Consider the following 20,529-nt stretch of genomic DNA (forward strand, 5'->3'; position numbering starts at 1 on the left):
AACCTGCTTTAACGTTGCCCATAATTCTTCTACGTTCATCTTACTGGAATTAAGTGATGCCAGTTCACTGTCTAAATTAGATGCTAGTAAAAGCTTATCTGCTCTATCTTGCAGAAACACTCTTCTGTTCTTCTTGACTGATTTATTAATTTCCGTAATCATAGTTGCTTTACTGACAACATGATCGGTAATCCCCGTTTCTGTACTGAAAGGGTCGATACGATGAGGTCTATTTTTAGCAACAAGGTCTAAGTTATTTCACTGAGTGTGATTTGAAGAGCTAGCTGCTCAAAAACTTTTCATAAAAAGTGTTCAGTAGTATTTCGCGTGAGTATCTGTCTGTACGTCCTGTGATAAATCCATAGACATCCCAGTCTATACATAATAGCTTAGTCACCTCGAAGTAGCACTGCTTGTCTGCAAGTGCGAAGTGATTTGATGTGACAACAGGGAGCTTATGATTTGCATTCATATTCTCAAACTCCTGCCTCTTAGTGCAACCACACCACTGTACATATTACGAACTGAAACTTGGAGAGATCTTCTATACACTGATGTGTCCTTTCAGTATGCACTCTAGTTACCACACTGGCGTCTTCTGAAATCCTGGAGGTATTCGTTAATAACCTTGCATTGGTTTTACGTTACTACATAATCACACTAATACTGATTCATAATGGTGCACCTGATGACAACTGTTTGAATTAAATATTTGATTTCAATACTGAAATGTTCTGACCCCCCCCCCCCTCTGTCTCTCGCTTTCTACACGTGTGTGTGTTAGTGTGTGTGTGTTAGTGTGTGTGTGTTAGTGTGTTAGTGTGTGTGTGTGTGTGTGTGTGTGTGTGTGTGTGTGTGTGTGTGTGTGTGTGTGTTAGTGTGTTAGTGTGTGTTTGTGTTAGTGTGTTAGTGTGTGTTTGTGTTAGTGTGTTAGTGTGTGTTTGTGTTAGTGTGTTAGTGTGTGTTTGTGTTAGTGTGTTAGTGTGTGTTTGTGTTAGTGTGTTAGTGTGTGTTTGTGTTTGTGTGTTAGTGTGTGTTTGTGTTTGTGTGTTAGTGTGTGTTTGTGTTTGTGTGTTAGTGTGTGTTTGAGTGTGTGTGTGTGTGTGTGTGTGTGTGTGTGTGTGTTTGAGTCTCTGTGTGTGTGTGTGTGTGTGTGTGTGTGTGTGTGTGTGTGTGTGTGTGTGTGTGTGTGTGTGTGTGTGTGTGTTTGGTGACTAAGGACAGTGCGCAGCCAGTCATGTGCTGAAGTGTGGATGCAAAACTGGTACTGCATACTGATAAGTGCAGTGCACTTAGAGGTGCAGTTACGACCGTGCAGAAAACATAAGGAAGCAAATTATGTGACGTGTTTGCGGGAAGATTGTTAGATTCTGAAAAAGAAGTAACTCACTGAAGCTGGTACGTGTTAAGGGACCAACGACTATGTATAAAACACACACAGATCAAGTAATGACACTCACATGAAGATTCGTTCTAAGCCTGCATATTTAGAGAGCGCATTTTATAAGGAAAAATAGAATTTCATGGACACGAGCTATTTGAGAGAGAATAATATCTCGAAATAGGAATAAAGCATACCTTGACTGTTAGTGCAGCAGTGGATTGACTTCGATACATTCACTCTACATTCTACAAGGAGTAGATAAATGAAAGCGAGACAGCTGGAACAAAGTAAGTAAACCATTTATTATTTCAAAAGTATTTGTCGTAATTTTTAACACTTTTATACGCTTCATGAAAATACGTTTCGTGGTTTCCTATGGAAGTATGATTATGCCTAGGCGTGTACCTTTTCGTCCGAAGCATATTAACGGCCAAAAATATCTTTCTTCAGGGGTCCGAAAATATGTAAATGGCATGGTGAGAGATCGGTACTGCATGGAAAATGTGTAAGAGTTACCCAGCGAAATTTCTGCAGCGTGTGGTCCACCCTCGAATTGCCCAGTTTGTGTCAAGTACACTCCAGATCTATTCCCGGAAATTCTAGAAAAGAGGAAATGATAAGCGCAACTACGGTAATCCATAGGCAGAGGAAGCTGTGTAAGGCACCTATTAAAAAAGGCGAACGAAACAGTCCTCATATCAGCAGAATCAGAATAAATGCGGAAATTATGTATATGTACACTGATCCCCACAACGTAACATGTATTTAACAAACATTCTCTTTTTTTCATGACACTTAACTCTAGCATCCATCAAGGTTCCACTGACAAAGTCTGGCTAGATTTTGGCGACTATGAAGGCACGAAATATTCGCGGAAGATTAAACCGTTTTCCACAACTTCAATCAGGATAGCATATTCCTTCATCTAATAAGCTGTGCCGTCAAGTGCAATGGATGGCTTCATCTGTCTTCCATCTGACTGTCCACTTCAAGTAAGGCTGCAGATTCAGCGTGTCTGTACTGCAATAGTCAAAGTCAAGGGTGCAGAAGAAACTTTTAACATATTAATTAGCAGTGATCTCTCAAAAGCAGCAAGCTTATCCTCAATGAATGTGGACTTTGAGTGGATATAAAGACCGTTTAATCAACTGTTCTTCAGGATCAGAAGCATAGAAACGTATCAGTAACTGCCAACGTGTTTGTGGGAAGAAATAAAATACGAGCTGGCTGCGCCTCTGGTGTACGTTGAATGGTGCTCACGCGTGTTCCGACTGTTTCCTACCTTGTGATGTGTGGAACGTGTTTCCGTGTGTCTCACGTGCATCCGTGTATCGCATACAATGAAGCCAATTTACTGTCACGCCATGCCTTCAGAATAAATTATGTTTACTGGTTTAGCTGCGAGTGGTGCTTTGTGTTATTAACACGGGTGTTTCCCTTGTTTTATGAACGAATGTTCTGTACGTTCGCTGCTTACATTAGAGTTTGGGGTGTTACCAAGTTACGTAATTTCCGTCTTGTCGTCCGTAGTAAGAAGAGAGGGTAACTTTGCGGAACTCGCGATTGCTCACAGAACTGGAAATCTGTGCCGTCTAATTGCAGTCCTGTGATTACAGAGCACCTCTAATATTTCTTACCTCACAGTTAGAAATCGCCTCCTGCTTGCAGAGGAACTGGCAATACAGATAGCTTAGCCCGGCATTATTAAACCCGGTGGTAGCGGTGATAGAATTCCTACTGTATACGTATATGTTAGGTTCCCTATCTCTTATTTAACGATTCTGGTACCAAACTTCGCGCGTTCGCTAAATTTTAAGTCATTTTTCTTCATAAGTAATTGGCCTTCGCAGTACAGGTATCTGAATCGACGACATCGTTTGTATTTCTATTACTTAAATACGTGATCTCAGAGTAGAATCTAAATACAAAGCAAACTTAGTCCACTTGTCTATTTTTCTGTACATTATGATACCTAGTGCTGTGTTGTGACACCGGCCTCGTATTCGCAAGGACGGTTGTTCCGACCATGTTCCGGCCATCAACTTTTAGGTTTTTCTGTGACTTCCTTTAATCCTTTAAGGCGAATCCCTGGCCACGACCAATTTCATTCCGAATCCTTACCCAATCCAAACCTGTTCTCTCTCTTTAATGACCGAATAGTTCTTTTTCGTTATGCGTTCAGACAAGTGACAAATGTCCTAAAAGTGAGATCGCCATAACAACCCACAGTCAGATGTTTGTTACCGAGCGAGGTGCGGCAGTGGTTATCACTGGGATCGCATTCGTCAGGACTATGGTTCAAATCAGTGTCCGCCCATCGTAATTTAAATTTTCCGTCATTTTCGTAAATCGCTTCAGGCAAATGCCGGTATTGTTCCTTTGAGAGATTACGACCGACGTCCTTTCCTAATCCAATGTGTCCGATGACTTCGCTGTTTCCTCCCCCCCCCCCCCCCCCCCCCCACACCGAATCAACCAACAAACTAATGAGATACTTATTCCTAGGACTTCTTCTAGGACTTCTTATGATTTCCCTGTTGGTCCATAATGGATACGGGACAGAAGCCGGGCATATATTTAAAAAACAAAACTCGTCAAACAGCCGTGAGTTTTCAGAAACTACTTACTTTACATAATCAGTTTCAGCATCTCATTAACGCCATCTTCAGGCCCCTTTCCACTCCAAAACTTGGACTGATCGTGTAATCGGTTGTTGTGAAGTCTTATAAATATGCACTTCGCAAGAAATTCACGGCGTGAATGTGTTGGTTTCGGCTATGCCTGCATCGATGTATATGACTCTCTACCCTTGGAGTGCATAGGGGCCTGAATATGCCTGAGACGTCGAAACTTGTATTGGTAAAAATCTTATGATTTCAGTTTTTAATGCTATATGAATGTGCTCTTTTGAAGTTCTGCACGTCAGCCACATTATTTTGGGTTTAGGTTTCTCTGTTTCACTTATTTTATTGTTTTCAAAATGTTCAAATGTGTGGGACCTAACTGCTAAGGTCATCAGTCCCTAAGCTTACACACAACTTAACCTAAATTATCCTAAAGACAAACACACACACACACAAACCCATGTCCGAGGGAGGACTCGAACCTCCGCCGGGACCGCTCGGCTAATTCCGCGCGGCTTTTATTGTATAAAAATTTCTTCGTATTTAATATAATGGCGATAGAAAGATATTGCAGCAGTGTTGAGTGGCCTTTGAAGATACTTTCGTAGACTAGCGAACAGAATAATCATGAAGGTACCGGATGGTGCTTTCATTTGGGGAAATAAACACACACACACATTGTATATGTCGTCTCTCCTGAGATCGTTAAGCGCATTTGCTCTGGTGTTTCGGCAGATAGTGCAGTTTCGCTTTTGCAAAGTGTAGCGGCAGGCAGTCAGGCAGGCAACGTCTTTCATGTGACGGCTAGAGTCGACGGAAAGCGTACCTTTGTTTCCCGTTGCAAGAAAAATGTTTTTTAAACCGAAATTTTACGCATCCATTCGACAGAGCGATCCGAAATTAGTCTAGTGCGATATTCGTTTTATCGCTATGTATTAACAGGGACAGTAAAACACAAAGAATAACCAATGTTCCAGCAGCGACATCATCGCTCGGCCCGTGCTGACTGCTACCGTCAAGTAGGCATGCAGGAGCGCTGCCCTGTAGCTGCTGGAATTCTGGGTTCTTTGTCACTTTGTACTGTTCCTGTTAATACCTACAGCGCTAGACTAATGCGGGACCGCTCTGTCGAACGGGTACGTAAAATTCAATTTTAAAAAACAATTTGTTTATAACGGGAAACAAGCCAGAGCCTTTCGTCGAAACTAGGTATCACATGGGAGACGCAATAAGCAGTACTTGTTTGAGCTAGCTCCAGCTACACATAGCAAGAACGAAATAGCAAATACCCGCTGAAATAAAGGTAGTGGAATAATAGTCAAGACCGTGATGGTTATTTTATTTAAAATGACCGTCTTCAGAATAGCATCAGCGCAAGTTGACGATGTCCAGAACAGTCAGTAGAGCCCAGTCACTGAAGTCGTGAGCAGTTTCAGCGGCTGAGGTCCACTGACTGCTCTAGACATCGTCAACTTCAGCTGATGGTGCTATTCTGAAGATATCGTAAGACTAGGCTGAAACCGTTCATTTCAAATAAAATAACCATAGCGAACTAGATTGTATGTTGCATACAAGATGTCACCGAAAATGTTGACCTGCTGAAACACCACCTCCAATGCGTATGACGACCCGGGAGAGATAGTGTATATGCCGTAGTGAATTAGTATGAGAGACCCTTCGGCAGCGTTTTACGGAGTGGACTTTCTTTCAGAAGTCATTATTCAGAAGGCTGAACAATGTGGCAATCCGTGTGACGGACAGTGCCGTATGAGTAACGTATCAGCAATAGCTTTAAAGAGGCAAACTGATACTACGTAAAAACCCAGAAGACATCAGACAGTTTGAGATCAGAACTAAAAAACTGCATTTCGCAGCAAAATATGCGACAATATTTTAAGTTTTACTTCTTTTTTTTGTTGTTGTTGATCTCACAAAATCACGCACCTTGTGCGCAATACAGTTGGCAATAGTTTAAAAAATGGTTCAAATGGCTCTGAGCACTATGGGACTTAACTGCTGTGGCCATCAGTCCCCTAGAACCTAGAACTACTTAAACCTAACTAACCTAAGAACATCAGACAAATCCATGCCCGAGGCAGGATTCGAACCTGCTACCGTAGCAGTCGCGCGGTTCCAGCCTGTAGCGTCTAGAACCGCTCGGCCACTACTGCCGGCGGCAATAGTTTAAACTGTTTTTGATTGGTAAGGCGAACAAAACTCAATAGCATGTTATCAAATTGTTTCTAAAATTAATTTATAGTTACAGAGTATGAAAGGTACCGGAGATCTGCAAATTACTTTCTGAAGGGGTTCAGTATTGAGGCGTTGGTTTGTTGAAAATATGATTTTTATTTCTCTTGACCCGTCCCAGCTTTGCACGGAAGCAGCATATACGGGTGGAGGACTTGTCAGACATAGCAAACCTTCCTTGAGAATCAGTGAAAACAGTGCCAAAATCCGTGCAGTAGCTTGTGAGCAGCATTCACGTTCAGAGAGAAAAATACAGCGACGGACTTTATGTACAGATATGCACGGATCCTGGTGAAGCTCCGTTGTCCTCTGGTGTTACGGCGGCGGTTTTCTTTACTGCTTCTCCCGCCAGATTCAACCGCCTTTGTAGTTCACTAGTCACGAGATGTCACTTCAGACGCCAGTGAAACGTGCAACAGATAACAGTACATACGTTGCACACTCGTCGTTATTATCATTATAAATTATATACAAACCTTCCTCGTGAATCAGACCATATGTGAAAACCGATTTAAAAGCCCTACGGCAGCTCCTGAGATCAGCCTCCTACAGACTAATCAATGTAATATATTGTGTGTGTGTGTGTGTGTGTGTGTGTGTGTGTGTGTGTGTGTGTGTGTGTGTGAAGACTTAAGGAGTCTGTCATATTAAAGCTTTTGGCTTGTCTTTTAGTTGTGTCCAGGTGGCGTATTGGTGCAGTCACACGCCACAAAACCCAGTAATCCACGTTCGAATCCAGGTCCGGCAAAGATTCTACTAAACACATGTATCCAGCGCAATTTACATTGTACGCCGAAACTTCACTGCCAAAATTATGTAGACGATGGAAAATCCTAAACCAACAATGTTGAGACAAGCAAATGGTGATGATGTCGACCTTAGCAGTACTGAAGCATAGTTACTAAAGAGGATTTTCCGAAATCCTTCCACCTAAGAAAATGCAATAACTACTTCAGGATTTATGTCAGAAACACAAATTAAGCAGTTTGGAAATATTTACCGCGGTGTATCGAAGAAACAAAGGCACTCAAAGGAGAGTCTTCCAGTCCATACAGTGTACTAATATGGTTCCTTCCAGAGCGGGTTAGTGAAACAGCTCCGTTTTTTGTAATAACTGTTCATTCGACGTTAGAGATGCACCGGCAATGGAGATGTGAAGTCGAAGGGCTGGGAGTTGTAGGATCGTAAGATTTTTCCTAAGAAATACAATTTTAGGCAAGAAAATTGAAGCATCGCTACAGTCCCCTTAGACGACGGAATGTGCCTAGTTTTGAGGTACACCGGTAACAAAAGATAAAATATGCTCAAAGGAAAAAATTCAGGCAACGAAATAATTAAAGTAAATCGAAGCCATGAGTCATGTCACTATCTTCGACTGGGAATCTGAGGATTCATTCAGCTAATTCAGTGATACCTTCATTAAAGCAGAGGACTAGTAGTTATCCAGGGATTTACTTAAGATTGTTAATTTTTACACGTGAAATCAATACACAAGAAAGAAAATACCGCTATGATTGCCACCGATTTGTAGTAGGGTTTTGGAACCTACTGAAACATGGTGATGTTACTCGAAGGAAACGATGTGCTGACTCATAACTAGCAAGCTTTCAGGAAATACCATTCTAGTTAAACACAGCTACCTCATTATTCACACGAATTAATGAATGATACTGACAGGGGTCTCAAGTTCATTCCATATTTCTAGAGTTTCTTACAAGAAGCTTCTGATCAAATTGTTCAGTAGGCCGGAGTGGCCGAGCGGTTCTAGGCGCTACATTCTGGGACCGCGCGACCGCTACGGTCGCAGGTTCGAATCCTGCCTCGGGCATGGATGTGTGTAATGTCCTTAGGTTAGTTAGGTTTAAGTAGTTCTAAGTTCTATGCGACTGATGACCTCAGAAGTTAAGTCCCGTAGTGATCAGAGCCATTTATTAAGTGTTCTGTGCTCAGAGCCATTTATTAAGTGTTCTCAGCTGTGTGGCTGGAAATATGGTTTCCTGTCAGAAGAGTCACTGTTCTAACTAACTCACAGGATGTCATCTAGTGAAACAAAAGTAACTTTTGTAGTTCCCAAGAGAGCGATGTACAACATCTGATAAAGAACTATCCGGGCACTTATTTGTCGACATTGATATGAGCACCGTTCGCCTGTATGAGGGCTTATCACTGTTGGAGACACTTTTAGTGAGGTGTCTGAATGTACGTGGAATAATGGCAGTCCATTCTTCATCAAGCGCCGCAAACAGACAAGCTAATGGTGTTGGATGCTGGAGTCTGGAACAAAGTCGACGCTGTAAGGTGTTACATTGGCTTAACCTCGGGACTATGGCCAGGCTAGATCATTTCAGGAATGTTATCGACCCAACCATTCCATCAAAGGACGTTCTTTATGACAGTGTGCATCGTCATGCTGATAAACATAATTATCGTCTCCGAACTGTCACTTTATTGTAAGCGGTACACAAGTTGTAAAACATCTTCACTACCTTTTGTCATTTAGCATTTTCTTAAGCACAATAAGGGCCCTCATCCGAGCCGCGAAAAGTACGCTCATACCGTAACACCATCACCTCCATATTTCACTGCTGGCACTGTACATAATGGCTGGTAACGTTTTACGGGCATTCGTAAAATACAAATCCTTCCATCTGGCTGCCCCGTAGGATGGCATGATTCATGACCTCAAGTCAGGCGAAAGTTAATGACCAGTCCACTTTCGAAGTCACTGAGCTCTTCTGAGTGACCCATTGTGCTGTCATTCCTTCTCTGTTGACAACACTCCCCAGGACCTTTGTACTGGTGGGTCCGCCTCTCTTGACATCTAGTGGTCAATTCCGCATTATGCAGAGGTGTACTGGTAGTTTTGATGACACCTAACTTGTATGAATCACTTAGCAGACGGGCTTAGAGGCCTACTTAGCTCGTTCGAAAATGTTGCTGTTGTTTACCGTCTACTAAATGATCAGAATATCTGAAAGATTCATAAAACGATTTAAATAATTTATCTGCACCAAGCGACAAATGGTATTTCATTTTTAACAATGAAAAGTGCGAGATCCTCCACAAGAGAACCAAACAAAAAAATTCCGTTAAAATTTGGTTAAACGGAAAATCGCACAAATTAAATGATTGACAGTTCAACTGAATATCGAAATCAAGATTATATACAACTTAAATTGGAACCACCAGATAGAAAATGGGTATTGTGGGGAAGGCGAACCAAAGACTGTTTTATAGTGGAACGAGTACAAAAAAGAGTATCTTCACTGCACGGGTCAATCTTCTTCTATACTTACTATGTACGATTGACGGAGAACATTGAAGAAGCTGAAAGAAGCGTAGCTTTTCCCGTGCTGTCGCAAAAATGAGGGTGAGTCTCACGGATATGCTAGAGGCGGAGTGGCAGTCATTAAGACATAGGAGACATTTTCAGGAAATTAAAATCACTATCTGCTCCGAATCCAAAGTAATTTGTTGGCCTTTACTTACATAGGGCCCGCATCTCGTGGTCGTGCGGTAGCGTTCTCGCTTCCCACGCCCGGGTTCCCGGGTTCGATTCCCGGCGGGGTCAGGGATTTTCTCTGCCTCGTGATGGCTGGGTGTTGTCTGATGTCCTTAGGTTAGTTAGGTTTAAGTAGTTCTAAGTTATAGGGGACTTATGACCATAGATGTTAAGTCCCATAGTGCTCAGAGCCATTTGAACCATTTGAACTTACATAGGGAAATCAACCATCGTGATAAGATAAAAGAAATCGGACTCCGATAGAAAAAGGTAAGGTGCCAATTTTCCCGTCTCTAATCCGAGAGTGAAACGGCGGCAAGAGATCCTAGGAATCTTTAGCCAAACATGGAAATGTGAACTGCAGATCAGTTATGTAGATGTACATGTAGAAGAAAATAATGTTTGGAAATGAATGTGCTTGTGTTATATGTTCAAAGAGCAAGGCATATGAGCAACTACACTATGAACTGCTTATGTTTCGTAACCTACAACTGTCCGCCCCCAAAGACGAAGACAATGCTACCGTAACGAAACAGAATCGCTCTTGAGGTACCCACAGTAGTGTTTGTCACTGCTACAGTGACAGCTTGTCGATGATGGAGTATTATGAGTTGCAAGAACTTTCAAAAATGCGCTTAATATATTGTGCAGCAATAACGTCGAACGGACATACAGGACGTCACCCTATATTTAAGAAATGTATCGCCCTGCAAAGTGAGCCGTTCAAGACACACAAAACTGCTCAAGGTTTGGTTCAAATGGCTCTGAGCACTATGGGACTTCACATCTGAGGTCATCAGTCCCCTAGAACTTAGAACTACTTAAACCTAACTAACCTAAGGACATCACACACATCCATGCCCGAGGCAGGATTCGAACCTGCGACCGTAGCGGTCGTGCGGTTCCAGACTGACGCGCCTAGCACCGCACGGCCACACCGGCCGGCTGCTCAAGGTTTACAACAGAGAATTCCACGCTGTCGGATTCGAGGAGACTGTTCAGCCGTATTGTATGTATGTTTGTATTGAATAGCGGGCCTAGAAACGACGGAGAGGCTTCGTCCCGCCGTAGGCCTCAGTGCTTCACAGCCCCACAACAGGCCACAGCAGTCCACCCATCCCACCGCTGCCCCACGCCGAACCCAGGGTTATTGTGCGCTTCGGGCCCAGTAGACCCCTCCAGGAATGTCTCATACCAGACGATGTAACCCCAAATGTTTGCGTGGTAGAGTAATTATGGTGTACGCGTACGTGGAGACAGTGTTTGCGCAGCAATCGTCGGCATAGTGTAACTGAGGCGGAATTAGAGCATTCGCCTAGGCAGATAGCCTTAAAAACCGTCCACAGGCTGGCCGGCACACCGGATCTCGACACTAATACGCCGGGCCCGAGACCGGCACCCCTTCCCGCTCGGGAAGCCACATGGTGCTAGTTTCATAGGTAACTTTCCACTTGCCTGTGAAATATACGATTCAGAGAATAAAGTTACACCGCTGTCATAGAAAACGTTAGCAAGCAATGATTTTGATGAATTCAGTTCTGACAGCAAATTATATTGTCAAACATGTGTTAAGATTGATGATCTTCACTTTCGACGGGTTCTGTGAACTTATTACAAGAATATGGCTCTGAGCACTATGGGACTTAACATCTGTGGTCATCAGTCCCCTAGAACTTAGAACTACTTAAACCTAACTAACCTAAGGACATCACACACATCCATGCCCGAGGCAGGATTCGAACCTGCGACCGTAGCGGTCGTGCGGTTCCAGTCTGAAGCGCCTACAACCACTCGGCCACCCCAGCCGGCTATTACAAGAATATGTAGGCCGTTAATAACTGTGGAAAAAGTAACTCTTCTTATTTATTGCCATTAGTCACGTAGTGATAAGAACTCAGTTAAGAACCTGCAACCATCAGCACAATATTGACCCTAAAGATTTGGAACATTCTGCATAGGCAGAAAAGAACAGCGACGTCATTCTCGCTGACGCTGCAGCACAAAAAAGGGTTGGAATCGACACATGAATTTACTCTGGTTTGGATCATCTTGGTGTAGACCCAATCAGAGAGCTCTATGCATTATTCTGTACCAACAGGTCTCACTTTTACAATTCTATTTTTATTTCTCTATTAATCCATTAATAGGAAGCAACTGCAATGGTATCCTCATTTGTCGATCTCGACCACTGTATTTCAAATTCTCAAACGTGCATTTCGTCCTATCTCAAAGGTTCCATCCCATTTGCAGCTCTGGCCGAAACCTAACCGCTCTTAATAGGCAGTGCGTTAGACCCAGCGTACAGGTCCACTCGATATACAGGGAAACGTTTACTACCGAAAACGGATAGATTCTTCGAACTGCTATTCTGCTAAAATCAGTCTAAACGTGAGTCAAACTTCCCGCTTTGACCCGTGACATAGGCATAAACGTTTTGATGGCTGTAAGTCAATAAATAAAGCCCTGTAGCTATTTAAGGAGGTTTAGGAATATTCCGAGGCCCGACCACTCGATTGGAAAACGAACACTGGTGGCAGTTCATACACCATTACTAGCTGACTTTCGGATATAATCTCTGCAGGGTTAATTGGTCAAAAGGAAAACAAAAACCCCACATCCCAATTTTCCACAGAAACAAATAGAACCTAAGAAACTTCCAGGCAGATTAAAACTGTGTGCGGACCGAGACTTGAACTCATGACCTATTGCCCTTCGCGGGCAAGTGCTCTACCAGAGCTCTAGGAAACGAGGCTGTGAGGACGGGGCGTGAGTCGTGCTTGGGTAGCTCAGTTGGTAGAGCACTTGCACGCGAAAGGCAAAGGTCCCGAGTTCGAGTCTCCGTCTGCACACAGTCCTAATCTGCCAGGAAGTTTCATATCAGCGCACACTTTGCTGCAAAGTGAAAATCTCAGTCTGGAAATAGAACCTAGTCAGTAAACACTAGATAGCAACATGGCTCCACAGACTCATTAGTGGCTTGTGTCCTTTGAGCATGTGGGGCGCTCGCTAAAGGGCCACATTCACCTAACAAACTGGAAATGTCTCAAGAAGAGTATTCCACACCCGCGCACGGAACCTACTTCAGATTCTTGCAGTAATTCCGTATTTTTGAAAAATAGCTAGGTTGGTCTCTCGCAATTACTAACTACCACTTTCAGGAATACGACTCGAAAAACAAACTTCAGCGCAGCCACCGTGAGGGCTGTCGGCTGAATTCCCGAATCGCCAGCTCCAAATCGCGAAACTATATGAAAAACCCTTTTAGCCACACAGTCTCTGGAACAGAACTCAAGCACTGCCATTGGCCGTTTCCTGCTATCACTAACAGACCTTCTCTACAAGTAGCCCCAAACTTCCAGAAAGTTCATATGTTCGTTTCCGTCACGTGCGTGGAACGGACTAGTGAGCCAGACTACAGCGTGCTTAGAATGGTTAAGGATTGACCGACCAATGGTCTCTAGAATGACCCTAGCGCCCACATAGCGATCAGACGGCCAGAAAATGATTCATTACAATTTAGTTCAAATACTGATACGTACACTAGTGTTCCACTTATCCACTAGAAAACTGTTGAGCCGTACGAAAACACATTCGTCTGTACAACTGTGGGGTTTTCGTTGTCCTCCGGTAAGAGAGAGTGGATACTATAACAAACAGAAGGTTAGAATATTAACACTCTTTATTACAAGAAAGAAAACAATAATTACCTAATTTCGTACAATCCATTCCCACAGGAAGATCACGAGTACTTACAGTTGTGTCTGTATATTCACGAACTACTGTTATGGAGACAAAGTACAAGTGTATCACTCATAGCGCATTTAACAATAACTTTCACGTAGATACATTGATCATACAGCTGACCTACTGAAAGACGATGCTGTCGCTTTAGTCGGTGATAGCGGACTGGTGGAGCGATACTGTGCTCGGCCATAAGGAGAAGAGCCGTTGAGATGGAGCAGCGACACGTTGGTGGGCGTGGCCTCGCCGATGTCCTTAATTCGTCGATGCACTTGCAGCGACTGTCTTTTCTTCTTGTTGCGCTGCGAGGTACCCACCTTCCTTTGGCATATTGCTCTTTGGGCAACACGATAAAGACAACATGGGTTGCTGATTCATTTCCATTCGAATCAATCTTTAGTTGTTTAACATTCATCCTACACAATTCTTAGTATTTGTTGTATACTGAAAGTATTTTTATGTACAAACATACCCATCATTTTTCACTCTTTGCTCAACATCTCCACATTACTCTGGCTTTGATTTCTCGTGTTTTACTTTTTGAGAGAATTTACTTGAACTTTGCAGATATGATCACATCTAGTACTGTTCTTTCCGCTGACAGTGACGACAGAATTTGGCTAATGTATGTCTCCAGTCCACCGAAACTGTGATTATGTGACAATCGTTGATATATTTATTCCAGCTGTCCTCTCACTTCTGTCCACAAATTTACAAACTGTCTTGTAATTATTTCGCGAATTTACGAACTTTCTTGATATTATTACAGTTAGTTCCTACTGTTCATAGTGGTATTCGTCTAAAATTTTGACATTCACATTCAATGTCACGGCCATTTCATAAAATATCAAATGTTCTACTATAGCGCCTTTGGTGCCATTGATAGATTATCTACAAAAGCACGATACTGCCTCTGAACACAGCAACATATTACTGGAGACCATTTACTCTTGACATAAAGAAATATTTTTGTTTCTCCTCAGTCACATTTAAGCAGACAATAGCCACAAGAAATTTGATCTATTAGATACAAGCCGTTACAACAGTCTGACGGCTAGTCGGAAAAGTCGATTGTCTCATTAGAGTTAAGTGCACTAGAAAAATTAAGGATAACAGTGGTCAGTATTATAACAGCTGACCTTGGACACGAACCCATTATTAACAAAAGGAACATTTGATTAGGATTCTTTTTCGCAGCTACAGTAAAATGTGTACACTTCCTGTCGTCCACATTCGTGCTATGTGCCCAATTAAAGAACATGAGGAAACGCAAGCAAAGAGGATGTTGCGCATTGTTAAGCCTCAGAAGATAAAGTGCCATATACGCAAAGCGGAACTGATGGTGCGGCTAATTACACGTAGTTTACTGGAGTGTGACATTTTTCATTAGACTGAATAAATTGGATACAATCTTGTCCGCTCGAATTCCAGATTATACAGGTATGCCTCTGCACAGTGGCCGTGATATGCGTTCATTACCACACCGAACTCGCTATCTGTTTCTGCTGGTTATTTACTTATGCCCATCCGAATATTCGCAAGATACAGCGATGATTTAATGCCGTAAATTGGCCCAACAGCTTTCTGATACCGCCATACGATAGCAGAATCTGTCTGCAACTTCTAATTAGTACCTAATGCAATCAGTTTGGATTACAGACTGTGGCCTCAAATTCTACCCACTAGATACGGCAGAAAGATGCAACACGTTGTGATCGTTGTAAAAATGTACCAGAGCCTTCCTGCGTAAAAGTGGATATTTTATTTCTCTTGTTGATGTTGTCTTCTGCCATGGATATGAACTTACACAAATCCGTAAAACAGTATTAATTCTGTGGTAGGAAATCCTATATCCATCATCTATCAAACAATTGTTGACTCCAATTTCTGTGTGGATCCCATCGTTAGCTTATTTAGTTCCTGTTACATAACTCGATTTAAATATAAGAGTGCCTTCTTGCCGAGAACTGGATAAAAGAGACAACAAATAACGGACTCAGAAAGAGAGTAATTTTTCTTTCTTTATTCACAGCATATGGAATTATAGGATACTATTAACAGATGATTCCTCGTAAGGAAGCTCGAAATTATTTGTAGATAGCTACAAAGACATAGGTTTACAGTACACTAAAACTCATTAGAAGTTACAGGAAAAGTTATCGTTGTCTCTATCTTGATTTTTATTTCAAAACTGGATCCAAGTATTGTCATTTGAAACAGCACATAGCCCCATGTGCGATATACAGGGTTAACTGGAAATACTCCGACAAAATTTCGCAGGTTGCTGAATAAATTATCATGAATATATTGGTAGAAGCGATGACTGGTCTCCATGGTCGTTTGCAGGATACCTCTTTTTTTGTTGCTGTTGGGTCATCAGTCTTCTAACTGGTTTGAAGCGGCCCGCCACGGATTCCTTTCCTGCATCAACCTCTTCTCAGAGTAGCACGTGCTACCTACGTCCTCAATTACTTGTTGGATGTATTCCAAAATCTGTCTTCCTCTACTACAGTTTTCGCCTTCTACAGCTCCCTCTAGTACTATGGATGTCATTCTCTGATGTCTTAAAAGATGTCCTATCATACTGGCCTTTCTCCTTGTCAGCATTTTCCACATACTCCTTTCCTCTCCGATTCTACGTAGAATCTTATCAGTCCACTTAATTCATTCGTCTGTGCCACCACATTTAAAGTGCTTCGATTGTATTCTGTTCCGGTTTTTCCACAGTCCATATTTCACTACCATACAATGCTGTGCCCAAACGTCAAGTCTCAGAAATTTCTTCGTCATACTAAGGCCTATGCTTGATACTAGCAGAACTGTGTTAGCCAGGAATTCCCTTTTTATCAGTGCTAGTCTGCTTCTGATATCCTCCTTGCTCCATCCGTCATTGGTTACTTTGCTGCCAAGGTAGCAGAATTCTTTAACTTCATCTACTTCGTGACCATCACTCCTGATGTTAAGCTTCTCGCTGTTCTCATTTCTGCAACTTCTCATTATTTTCACTGTCTTCGATTTACTCTCAATCCGTAATTCTGAACGCATTAGACAGTTCATCCCATTCAACACGGCCTGTAATTCTTCTTCACTTTCATTCAGGATTGCAATGTCATCAGCGAATAGTATCACTGATATCCTTCCACCTTGAATTTTAATTCCACTCTTGAAGCTTTTTTTTATTATCACCCCTGCTTCTTCGATATACAGATTGAACAGTAGGGGCGAAAGACTGCATCCCTCTCGTGCACACTTTTAATGTGAGCACTTCATTCTTGGTCGTCTACTCTTATTATTCCCTCTTCACTCTTGTTCATGCTGTATATTACCCGTCTCTCCCTATACATTACCCCTACTTTCCTCAGAATTTAGAAGATCTTGCACCCTTTTACATTTTCTAACTCTTTTCCAGGTCGCAAATCCTATGAACGTGTCTTAAGTTTTCTTTAGTCTTCCTTCCATTATCAGTCGCAACCGTCAGATCTGCCTCCCTGGTGCCTTTACCTTTCCTAAAGCGAAACTGATCGTCAATTAACACCACCTCTATTTTCCTTTACATTATTCTGCGCGTTATTTTTATCAGCAACTTGGATGCATGATCTGTTAAGTTGACTGTGCGATAATTCTCGCACTTGTCAGCTCTTGTGGATGATATTTTTCCGAAATTCAGATGGAATGTCACCAGTCTCATACATCAACGTGATTAGTCGTTTTGTTGCCACTTCCCCTAATGATTTTTGAAATTCTGATCGAATGTTACCAAAGTCCTCCAAAGTTCTTTTTGAATTCTAATTATAATACTGGATCCCCTAACTCTTCTACATTGACTCCTGATTCTTCTTCTGTCGCATCAGACAAATCATCCCCTTCTCTCCTATGCTTTTAACAGTGGAATTACCGTTGCTGTCTTAATTTACCACCCTTGCTTTTAATTTCACTGGAGGTTTTTTGACTTTCTTATATGCTGAGTCAGTCCGTCCATCAATCTTTTTTTTTCAATTTCTTCACATTTTTCATGCAATCATTTCGCGTTAGTTTCCCTGTAATTCCTATTTATTTAGTTCCTCAGTGTCTTGTATTTTTGTACTCCTGAAATTACCTAATCATTTTTGTACTTCTTTCTTTGATCGATCGATAGAAGTATCTCTTATGTTACTCATGGTTTCTTCACAGTTACCCTCTTTGTACATATGTTTTTGTTTCCAACTTATGGGACTGCCCTTTGTAGAGATGTTCATTCCTCTTCAAATGTACTGCCTACTTACCTATTTCTTATTGCAGTATTGAAAGCCTTAGAGAACTGCCAACGCATCTCGTGATTCCTTAGTACTTCCGTATCCCTCTTCTTTGCGTGTTGATTACTCCTGCCTAATCTCTTCAACTTCAGCCTACTCTTCGTCACTACTACATTGTGGCCTGAGGCTATACCTGCTCCTGGCTACGCCTTAAATGCGGTATCTGATTTCTTAATCTCTGTCTAACCATTGTGTAACCTAACTGAACTCTTCTCCTTCTCACCCAACCTTTTCCAAGTATACTTGCTCCTCTTATGATTCTTGAACAAAAGATTCGCTATCGGTAGCTAAAATTTTAATACTGAACTCAATTAGTGTTTCTCTCTCATTCCTTAACCCAAGCCCACGTTCTTCTGTAACTTTTTCTTCTGCTATTCCTTCCCCTACAGCTGCGTTCCAGTCCCCCATTATTACTGGATTTTCATCTTCCTTTATGTACTATATTTCCCTTTTAGTGTCGTCATATACTCTGACTCTTCATGTTTAGCTTGCGACGTCGGCAGATATATCTGAAAAATTGTGTCGGGTGCTGATTTGCTGTCGATCTGATAAGAACAACCCTATTACTGAACTATTAACAGAAACACACTCTCTGCCCTATGTTCCTATTCGTAACGAATACTACTCTTGTTATACAATTTTCTGCTGCTGTTGATGTTACCCAATACTCATATAACTAGAAATCCTGGTATTCTTTCCATTTGACTTCAATCACCCCTGCTATATCAAGATGGAGCCTTTGCATTTACCTTTTCAGATATTCTAGCTTCCCTCCCACGTTCAAGCTTTTGACATTCCACGCCCCGATTCGTAAAACGTTATCCTTTCGTTGATTAGTCCACCTTTTCTCATAGTCACCTCCCCGTAGGCAGTCCTGTCCCGAAGATCCGAATGGAGGACTTCCAATGGAGAGATCATCACGATACGTTATAATTATAGTCCACATGTAATGTGGATATAGCCGGCCGAAGTGGCCGTGCGGTTAAAGGCGCTGCAGTCTGGAACCGCAAGACCGCTACGGTCGCAGGTTCGAATCCTGCCTCGGGCATGGTTGTTTGTGATGTCCTTAGGTTAGTTAGGTTTAACTAGTTCTAAGTTCTAGGGGACTAATGACCTCAGTAGTTGAGTCCCATAGTGCTCAGAGCCATTTGAACCATTAATGTGGATACAAGTTATGTGTCTTTAATGCAGTAGTTTACATTGCCTCCTGCATCCTCATATTATTGGTTATTGCTGATTCTTCTGCCTGGAGGGGCAATTTCCCACCCGATGGACAAGAGAGTGCCCTGAACTTCTGTCCGCTCCTCCGCCATCTTTCACAAGGCTGTTGGCAGAACAAGGATGACTTCTTATCCCGGAAGTCTTCGACCGCCAGTACCGATTATTAATCAAAAATTAAGTGGTGGCGGGTTTCGAACTCAGGACCGAAGGCATTATGATTGGTAAATAAAAACGCAACTCCTAGACTAGGGGTGAAAGATGTCACGGAAGTATAATAAGGAGAGTTATCATGACGTTACAAACTTGAATCTGACGTCCGCTATGTCGGTTGACCCTAACATTAGCTTCTGATGAAAGTGTTTTGATAAAAAATTCCGGCTTGCGTCATTTACGGATGTTCTAATCGTTCTGATTACAGTTTGCAGTGTAAAGGAATAACATTTCATTCGTAACTGGACTAGTCTTATAAATGCATGAATTTTGCTTGCGCCATTTGTTTTTACCCTAGTGGTTTTATTTCTGTCAGTTGACTTCAGATATAACATCAGTCTAACTCGAAAACTCCGTGGGTGAGAGGGAAAGATTGGAAAGCTACCATACTATATTCAGTATCAATGCTTTTGGGAAGAGGACGTAGGCCGAACATCGGTTTCGTCGGACTGTATTAAGGAAAATAATAATCAGTCGAAAAGAGTAGTCTGCTTTACCGCATTTATGATACGGGCACGCCCCCATATAGTAGACATAAATTGGAAATTTGTAGTAAGGTCTTATGGGACCAAACTGCTGGGGTCATCGGTCCCTAAGCTTACACGCTACTTAATCTAACTGAAACTAACTTACGATAAGGACAGCACACACACCCATATCCGAGGGAGGACTATAACCTCAGACGGGGGGAGCCGAGCGGATCGTGACAAGGCGCCACAGACCGCTCGGCTACCCCGCGCGGCTATAGTAAATGTCATAACGCCAGTTCAGGGCCCGCATCTCGTGGTCGTGCGGTAGCGTTCTCGCTTCCCACGACCGGGTTCCCGGGTTCGATTCCCGGCGGGGTCAGGGATTTTCTCTGCCTCGTGATGGCTGGGTGTTGTGTGCTGTCCTTAGGTTAGTTAGGTTTAAGTAGTTCTAAGTTCTAGGGGACTTATGACCACAGCAGTTGAGTCCCATAGTGCTCAGAGCCAAAAAACCATTTTTGAGCCAGTTCAGGCCAGCTCAAGTGGAAGACACCTGTGTACCCACCCTACAGTCCTGATATTTCCCTAGGCGAGTATCACGCCTTCCATCCTTAAAAAAGATCCGAAGGGTAGACGATTACTTTCGTACGAGGATGTACAGCAGGCAGTTAAGGACTTCTTCACGCTACAGTACATTGTATTCTACCAGACGCGTATCTTAAACCTCGTGCGATGGTGGAACGATTGCCTAAATTATAACGGAGATTTTTCTTGATCGGTATACCTATTCAGGACTGTACGATATTCTAACTGGAACGTTTTGATCGCCCATTATGCA

At 42.4% G+C, this 20,529-nt stretch overlaps 1 protein-coding gene across 1 annotated transcript in view; it reads left to right on the forward strand.

The window, feature by feature from the left end:
- The window catches only part of LOC126243480 (uncharacterized), a 1,765,051-nt gene that overhangs the window by 72,970 nt on the left and 1,671,552 nt on the right, over positions 1–20,529 (forward strand). The gene's annotated exons all lie outside the window — the stretch shown is intronic.

The sequence above is a fragment of the Schistocerca nitens genome, chromosome 1, assembly GCF_023898315.1.
Source record: "Schistocerca nitens isolate TAMUIC-IGC-003100 chromosome 1, iqSchNite1.1, whole genome shotgun sequence".
Lineage (NCBI taxonomy): Eukaryota > Metazoa > Arthropoda > Insecta > Orthoptera > Acrididae > Schistocerca > Schistocerca nitens.